The sequence below is a fragment of the Panicum virgatum genome, chromosome 1K, assembly GCF_016808335.1.
Source record: "Panicum virgatum strain AP13 chromosome 1K, P.virgatum_v5, whole genome shotgun sequence".
Taxonomy (NCBI): domain Eukaryota; kingdom Viridiplantae; phylum Streptophyta; class Magnoliopsida; order Poales; family Poaceae; genus Panicum; species Panicum virgatum.
The window spans coordinates 32,407,187-32,415,564 of record NC_053136.1 but is presented as its reverse complement, the minus strand read 5'-3'; the positions used below and the strand labels follow the sequence as shown (position 1 = coordinate 32,415,564).

The following is an 8,378-nucleotide window of genomic DNA, read 5'->3' as shown; positions in this document are numbered from 1 at the left end:
TGTTGGTCTACACCGACGCTGACTGGGCTGGCTGCCCGGACACTCGTCGCTCCACCTCTGGCTATGCCGTCTTCCTGGGCGGGAACCTGGTCTCCTGGTCGTCCAAGCGGCAGCCGGTTGTCTCCCGCTCCAGTGCCGAGGCGGAGTACCGGGCTGTCGCTAATGGCGTGGCGGAGGCGTCCTGGCTACGACAGCTCTTGGCGGAGCTCCACAGCCCGCTCGCCAAGAGCACACTCGTCTACTGCGACAACGTCAGCGCCGTGTATCTCTCCACCAACCCCGTCCAGCATCATTGGACGAAGCACGTGGAGATCGACCTACATTTCGTGCGCGACAGAGTCGCCATCGGCGATGTTCGGGTACTCCATGTCCCGACTACCTCCCAGTTTGCTGACATCTTCACCAAGGGGCTGCCCTCGTCGACCTTCTCGGAGTTTCGATCCAGCCTCAACGTAGCCGGTGGCTAGTTGTGGCTGCGGGGGGGGGGGGGGGGGTTGTTAGCCCTTTTGTGCTCTATTTGTACTCTCATCTTGTCCAGTCTTGAACACCGCTGCGTCGGTTGTTCAGACTGCGGGGGGTGTTAGCTTTCTTGTGGTCTAGTCTTGAACACCGCTGCGCCGGTAGTTCAGACTGCGGGGGGGTGTTGGAGTATATTGAGCCCATGTATAGAGGCCCATCTAGAGGCCCATGTGTAGGATCTATATATCCCACCCTTCTAGGGTTTGGAACAATACAAGCTATTATTCTCTCCTATCCTCTCTCTTACAATCTTTAGTACTATGATTCGCTCAAAACTATTATAATCTTTTTTTGTGTGGCAAAAAGTTGAATTATCTGGATTGGTGATCAAAGATCATCATCAATTCATTTTTTTCCCAATAGAATTATCATGTAGAGTAAGAATAAATATATTTATCGAATAGCCATGTCAGTCTTGTCTTTTGAACATTCTTTTATTTCATGGTAGGCTTTATAGTTTTATCCCCAAAAAAAAAATCCAGGACATGAGCAAGTTGTCCTTAACAAAGTTTCCAGGATGCTGTTCTTACTGAACCATAAGATATCTATCTCAATATTGGATGAGAATGGCTTTTTCCCCTGCAGGCTAGAACAATGGAGGAACATCTTTCTGGGGTACACCAAGAGTTGGAACGACTTAAAAAACAACACGCTGAGGTCATAGAGAAACTTGAGAAGGCCAATGAGCATCTACAAGGTCAGCTCTCTGAATCCAGAGGACAGTATGAACGGCTTCTATCAGAGCATGATCACTTGCTCCGCGAGAGGAATCATGCTGTCCGGGAGGTTCAAGAGTTGCGTCAAAAAAGAGGCCAGATGCTTTCAGTATTGACTACATCAATGCACTGTGAATTTTCATCATCTGAACTGGAGTGCGCTACTGAAAATTTGAGTAGTTCGCTTAAAATTGGAGAAGGTGGGTTTGGATGCGTGTACAGAGGTACCCTCCGGAACATGAAAGTTGCAATAAAGGTGTTGAAACCTGATAATTTACAGGGACAATCACAGTTCGAGCAAGAGGTAGTCCAATTCAATTCATTCTGAAAACTAAATTGTTTGTCAAAGTTAAAGAAAGGCTTGATCTCTAGTTCCTTTTAAGCTTACAAATGAAACTAAAATAGAAAATGTACTTTGAAAGCACACTTTACCCATGAAAGAATGCTTGAATGGCTTGTTTGGTTTTCCTGCTGCAGGTTGCTATCTTGAGTAGAGTGAGGCACCCTCACCTTGTAACTCTGTTAGGAGCCTGCTTGGAGTCATCTACACTTGTATATGAGTTCTTACCAAATGGAAGCCTTGAAGATTTTCTTGTTTGTGCAGAAAAGAGACTCAATCTACCCTGGCAGACTCGCATCCGAATTATTGCTGAGATTTGTTCAGCATTGACCTTTCTGCACAAGAATAAACCACACCCTGTTGTTCATGGAGATCTGAAACCTGCCAACATCCTTCTTGATGTTAATTTAGTCAGTAAACTTAGTGACTCTCTCGCTGGTGCAAAGCCCCAACAACACTACCATGTATCTCACCATGCATCCCATGGGAACCCTTCAGTACATGGACCCAGAATTTTTTGCCACTGGAGAGCTGACATGTCAATCCGATGTTTATTCTTTTGGGATTGTGGTCTTGCGCCTTTTGACAGGAAGGCCTCCTGATGGTATAAAGAAGATTGTGGAGGATGCCATGGTCAAAGGCGACCTGAACTCAGTTGTTGATACCTTAGCAGGAGAGTGGCCTGACGTGTACGCCCAACAGCTAGCACACCTTGCTCTCAGTTGCACAGAGACAAGCCGGAAGTGCCGTCCTGATCTTTCAGTCATGGTGTGGGGAGTGGTTGAAGCGATTAGGGATGCTGCAACCATACTGACACCGTCGGCCTCATCTTCTAGATCAGTATCTGATGAAAACTGCACACCGTCATATTTCATCTGCCCTATATTTCAGGTGAGTATAATGACGACTTTTTGCGCCTTCACCTGGCTTTCCCCAGCTCGTGAACAAATGTATGGATTGTTGCACTGAAGAACCGAATATTAAGCTGAATGTGTCTTCTGCTTTTGTTCTTTCGTGAAAATGCACGCAACACATGAACAACTCCCTTTTCTTCTGATGACTAACCATACTACTTTTGTGATCTTATTTCAGGATGTCATGAACGATCCACACATTGCAGCGGACGGATTCACCTACGAAGCCGAGGCCATCAGGAGCTGGCTCGATGGAGGCCATGACACGTCACCGATGACTAATATGCGACTGGAACACGACGAGCTCATTCCCAATCGCGCGCTCCGTTCCGCCATCCAGGAATGGCTCCAGAAGCAGAATGTGGCCTTGTAGTCTGTTGGGTGCTGCGTGCTTCTCCAGTTCTCCGCCACCAGATATCTGTTCGGTGCCCCCTCTACCAATGCCTTGGTCCTGACGAGTTGAATTGCTGCTCACGTAGAGCTAACTTTCTTTTCCTTTTGAACTGTAGAGCTAACATTCAACTAGCTGCAATAGTGTACTAGCATTGTATGCTTGTAGCCTGTATTGATTAAACTTAAGACAGTGATGCCTGCCAAGACCTGCATGCACTGTTTAGGCCCGGAGCTAAAAGACATATTTGCCTATTATCCAACTACGTCATTAGCTCATCATTCATCAAGATGTCACGATGTGCTGCCATGGTAAAGTTCTTTTTTTTTTTCGTGCATGATTTGGTCCATCTGGACCTACCAAACGCAAAATGCCACGGGCGTCCTGAAAAGTGGGCCATGGCACGAGGACGGAGCGCGGATAGTTGTACGCAAAAGATTCTTTCTGAACTGCAGTAGCAAAGCCGTAGGACCTGCTGCTACCTACAGTGGGCTCGTGGCTGCACAGAGGAGGTGGGCCCACTCCCTCTCCCCAGGTCCCACTTGGCAGTAGATGAAGACAAACCGCCGCGCGGAGCAGATGCTCCCCAAACTCCGGCAAGGGTCTCGTCCAGCCGCTCCCTCCTAGTCGCCGCCGCACCATCAACCCGCCGGCAGCCCGGCACCCGCCAAATGCGCTGACGGCCACGACCCCCTCCATTCCGTGCCCTCGCCGGCCGCTGACGACGCTTCGAGAAAATTTTCAGTACCAGGAGTGCGTGAGGGACTGCGACGAGGCCGTGAGCGCGGCAGGGAGCTCAGCGCCGCCGACAACAAGCTGGTCGCGAAGGCGCTGTCGCGGAAGGCGTCGGCGCTGCTCGAGCTCGCGGGCTGCGCCGGGGACTACGCGCCGGCAGTCAGGGCCCTGCAGCAGTCGCTGGCCGAACACTACAGCGAGGAGACGCTTGACAGGCTCGGCAGGGCGGAGAGCAAGAGGAAGGAGCTGGAGGAGAAGGAGCGACGGGGCCAGGCCGCCGACCACAACCGTGAGAGAGGTTTGGCCGTCTGGGTGCTGCTAGATCATGGTTTCTTTGAATGAACTTCCAATGGGGAACGCAGCAGGTTATGCTATCTGAGGGTTCCCATTTGATGTGACCGAACGACAGAGAGCACAAAAGAAAGGGACGAGTCGATACTACACACGGTTCCTAGTAGTCTGTTTTTAAAGCATCATATATATATCTGATTGTGATATACAACTGCTGCTTAGTGTGCACAAAATTGCAGGCAATGAATCGTTCAAGCAGAAGAAATACCATGAAGCAGCAGTGCACTACACTCAAGCTATGAAAATGAACCCAAAAGGATCCTAGAGTAAGCATTTTGGCTACTACTCTGTTTTTCCTTCTCAAATAAATATAGGACTATAGATCCTTGGTAAAATCTCACCTCTTTTATATTGGTGCGATTTCTTCCAAACTAAATTTACATTGGTAAATCAAATATGCCTCTATGATCAGGCATATTTGGCATGCATTGTTCATTTTATTGTCATGTCCTTGGGCTTCCCCTTTTCTCCTTGACACGCTCAGATACAGTAATTTGTTGTTTTGATGTCTTCTATAGCTATAGTAATTTGTTTTGATGTTTCAATATCTGATCTTTCAGATTTTAGCAACAGAGCTCAATGCTACATCTATCTGGGAGCTTTACCCAAGGTCTTGAGGATGCAGAAATGCATTGAACTGGATCCTACTTTTCTGAAGGGCTATGTGCGCAAAGCTAAAGTTCAGTTCCTGATGGAAGATTATGAAAATATGGCAACTTACCAAGAGGGTTTGAGGTGTGACCCAAACAATCCGGAAATACTTGATGGCTTAAGGAGGTAGATTTCCAGTTCTTTTCGCCTTCTTGACATGATTTGTTTGAAGTGACATTTTGCTTGTTGTTCTAGATGTGAAGCAGCATTAAGATGGGTCATGGGGGTGCTGATCTTGAGTACTTCAAAAAGATGTTTGTAAGTCTAATTCCTTTGATAGACTGTCAATCATTACCTTTTTTTCTGCAAGCCTAATTCAATAAGCACCCTACCTCAGTCTCTTACTATTCAAGGTGCAACTAAGGGGACATGGGGTGTTTAGAGGGTATATCCATTTATGCAATAGACTTCGTTCTTCTTTCCCGGGGTGGGTCCGGTTATTTATACTGCGATCCTTTCAGGGAGGTTTTCACTCAGAAGACGATTTTCATGGAATCCAAAAGGCCATGGCTACAATGTTCACAAAGGAAGTTTCTGAAGAGCCATTGTGGCGTACAGAATCTGAACTACTGGTAACTCTGTAACATGATGAGTTACTGAAACTCTTGTCATCTAAACAATTTCTTTAAGCAACAAGTTACATTATCTTCGATTCCTTTACCAAATAGTTTGAACTTGTTAAACACAAACAAACTTCTTACTATTCCTACTCCAAGAAATGGACAAGTTTGCATCAGAACACTGTTTGTATTCCTGTGGTAGATTGGCAGTCATATGAGACCATTTTCCATTTTCACGGTAGTGTCAAATTTTCCAATTGATAAACTATCCAAAATGAATACCTGTTTAATGGTCCTTCCAGGAGAATTTTGTACAGAAGATGATTTGCATAAATTCCAAAAAGCAACGGATCAAGCTGCAATATTCAAGAAAGAAGCTTCTGAGGAGCGTTTGAGGCGTATCGAATCTGAACGAATGGTAAATCTTGAACAGGATTTGCTGAAGTATTTTCTAAATAATTCATTGCAGCCAAAGATAAATTATCTCGATCAAAGGCCGATATCTCATCCAATCATTTCTTTCCCAATAGTTTGATCATATTAACTACAGAACAAACTTCTCTTATATTGTCGCTACTGCTGCTCCAAGAGATGGGCAGGCTTGCAACAGACCACTGCCACTGCGTTTACTCTTGATGTGCCAAGCCCATGGCAGCCATATGAAATTTTTATTTACAAAATCTAGGATGTTAGCTGCTAAATCTTATAGCAAAACTAATAGGCTGTCATGTTATATGCAGTCAAAAGCCATCTATCTGAATGTTATGAATACGAATGGTTCGGTTTTTAATTTTTCAGGCTAGAACAATGGAGGATTCGTATTTAAACCAAGTCCAACAAAGGAAAAGAAACTGAGGAGTTCCTTTCAAGGGCACAACAAGAGTTGGAACGGTTTAAAATACAACATGATGATGTCACTGAAAGACTTCAGAAGGCCAATGAGCGTCTACTAGGGCAGCTCTCTGAATCCACAGGACAATAGACTGGCTTCTATCAGAGCATGATCACTTGCTACATGATAGGGATCGTGTAGTTCATGAGGTTCAAGAGTTATGTCAGAGAAGAGGGCAAATGCATTCGGTTTTGGTTACATCAACATACTCTGAGTTTTCATCATCTGAGCGTTTTACTAGGGCAGCTCTCTGAATCCACAGGACAATATGACTGGCTTCTATCAGAGCATGATAACTTGCTACATGATAGGGATCGTGTAGTTCATGAGGTTGAAGAGTTATGTCAGAGAAGAGGGCAAATGCATTCGGTTTTGGTTACATCAACGTACTCTGAGTTTTCATCATCTGAACTGGAGTCTGCAACTGAAAATTTCAGTAGTTCCCTGAAGATTGGAGAAGGTGGGTTTGCTTGTGTACAGAGGTATCCTCCGGAACATGACAGTTGCAATAAAGGTGTTGAAACCTGATTGTTTACAGGGAATGTCACAGCCCAGAAAAAAAAGAGAAATAAATAATTTTTTCCCGCCGGGCCCACCTGTCAGCCTCTCCCTCTCCTCTCTCTGTTTTGCTCGCGGCGCGCCGCACGCACGCGGCGCCGCCGCCGGCAAACCTCGCGCCACGTGCCGGCCATCCTCGTGTTCCGTGCCAACCCCTCCCTCCTCTCATCGCCTCAAGACCCAGCCCCAACCCCGTTCCCCTCAAACCCTAACCCTATCCGTTCCCCATCCGCCATTACCGCCGCCCCAAGCCGTGCCGCCACCGCTCGCAGCCGCGATTCGCCCGCTCCGGTGAGCCGTGGCTCAATCCCTCGCACGGGGAGCTCCTTCTCACCCTCCTCGTCCGATTCCGGCGCTCACTCGGCCTCCTCCCTTGCTGCACAGGGCCGCCGCCGCTCTTCTCCGCCCGCCGCCACTGGGTCACGCCGCGCCGCCTGTCCGCCGCCATTCCCCGCCGTCCAACCCGCCGGTGAGGCTCGCCGCCACCTCCGCATCCCCGTGCGCACCTCCCCTGGCCGCTCCGGCCCTGCCTCCGCCGTGCCGCCGTTCGCCGGCGCCGCCGCCGCGTCGCGCCGCGCGCGCGGGCCGCACCGTGGGCGCGCGCACGCCCCGGGTCAAGGCCGCCAGCCTGCCTTGACTTGGCCCGGGGGCGCCTGCCCGTGGGACCCACCTGTGGCCTCTGGCTGGCGGGTGTGGCCGGATCCGGGTGCACCTAGCGTTTTAGGGTTTTGTGTTTGAGCAGCAATCTTGCAAAATGTGTAGAAATTCGTGTATAGCTCCAAAAATTATGAAACTTGTTTTGTTGGATTCCTCTAGCTTTGATCTACTCAGGAAAAAAATATTGTTTTGTATGTTACCTTGCTATAGATTTATCTATAGTTTTATCTTGCAAAAGTGAGTTTAATGCTTAGTTATTTGTGTACTGCTCGAAAAATGCCAAACCAAATTTTGTTAGGTTCCTCGTGAAATTTTCTTTCCAGTGGTGCAGCTTTCTCATGTGTTTCCTTGCTGTTTGTTAGGGTTTAATTTCGATTTCGTGCTTGCTGTCCAAAATGTGGTTTAATATAGAACTTTTTTCTGGAATGTGAGAAAATAGTAAAACCAATTTTGTTAGCTCTGTTTTCATGCCTAGTTTCTGTGATAATTTTCTTTGATTTGTTTAGTTTAGTTTGCATTCCTTTTCTGTTTTACCTTGTTTAGAGTGGCTGAAAACTAATATATTTATGATTACTTATAGAAAATGCTTTTACTGCAAAACCAGTTTTCATGAGTTCCTTGTATTGTTATCTGCATGCTCAATTATTTCCATGATTTATGCTTGTTGTTAAGTTCATTTCTTAATTCTTGCATCGCATTCATGCATTTTAGTGACCGAACCGTCGGAGAACAAACCCGTGGAGCCCGCCGAGTCCGTTGAGTCTGAGCCTGGAGTCCCGTTCGTGGTCGAGTCTGAAGCTAACCGAGGCAAGCAGCTAAGCATATTCCTTGCACCTATCTAATCTGTTTTAGTTTAGCTATTCCACTTGGGTATTGTGGGCTATATATATATATATTATTTATGTATTGCATTGTTATACCTATCTTTATGCATAAACCTTCCTTGATTTGTTATCCTTATTCTTGGCACTAGTTAGTTAGTTAATTACTTAACTTGACTAGATGCTTAGCCCTGCTTAGAATACTTCTATTGCTCGCTAGACAGGAATGGTTTGGAGGATCACACTTACCGATAATCCTTGATCGCACTGGTT

General features: G+C 46.8%; 2 pseudogenes; both read left to right on the top strand.

Annotated features, from left to right (window-relative positions):
* Positions 1-639: 639 nt before the first annotated feature.
* LOC120702852 lies at positions 640-3,161 on the top strand (annotated as a pseudogene).
* A 117-nt stretch (positions 3,162-3,278) lies between these two features.
* Positions 3,279-4,747, top strand: LOC120654591 (annotated as a pseudogene).
* Positions 4,748-8,378: the final 3,631 nt, after the last annotated feature.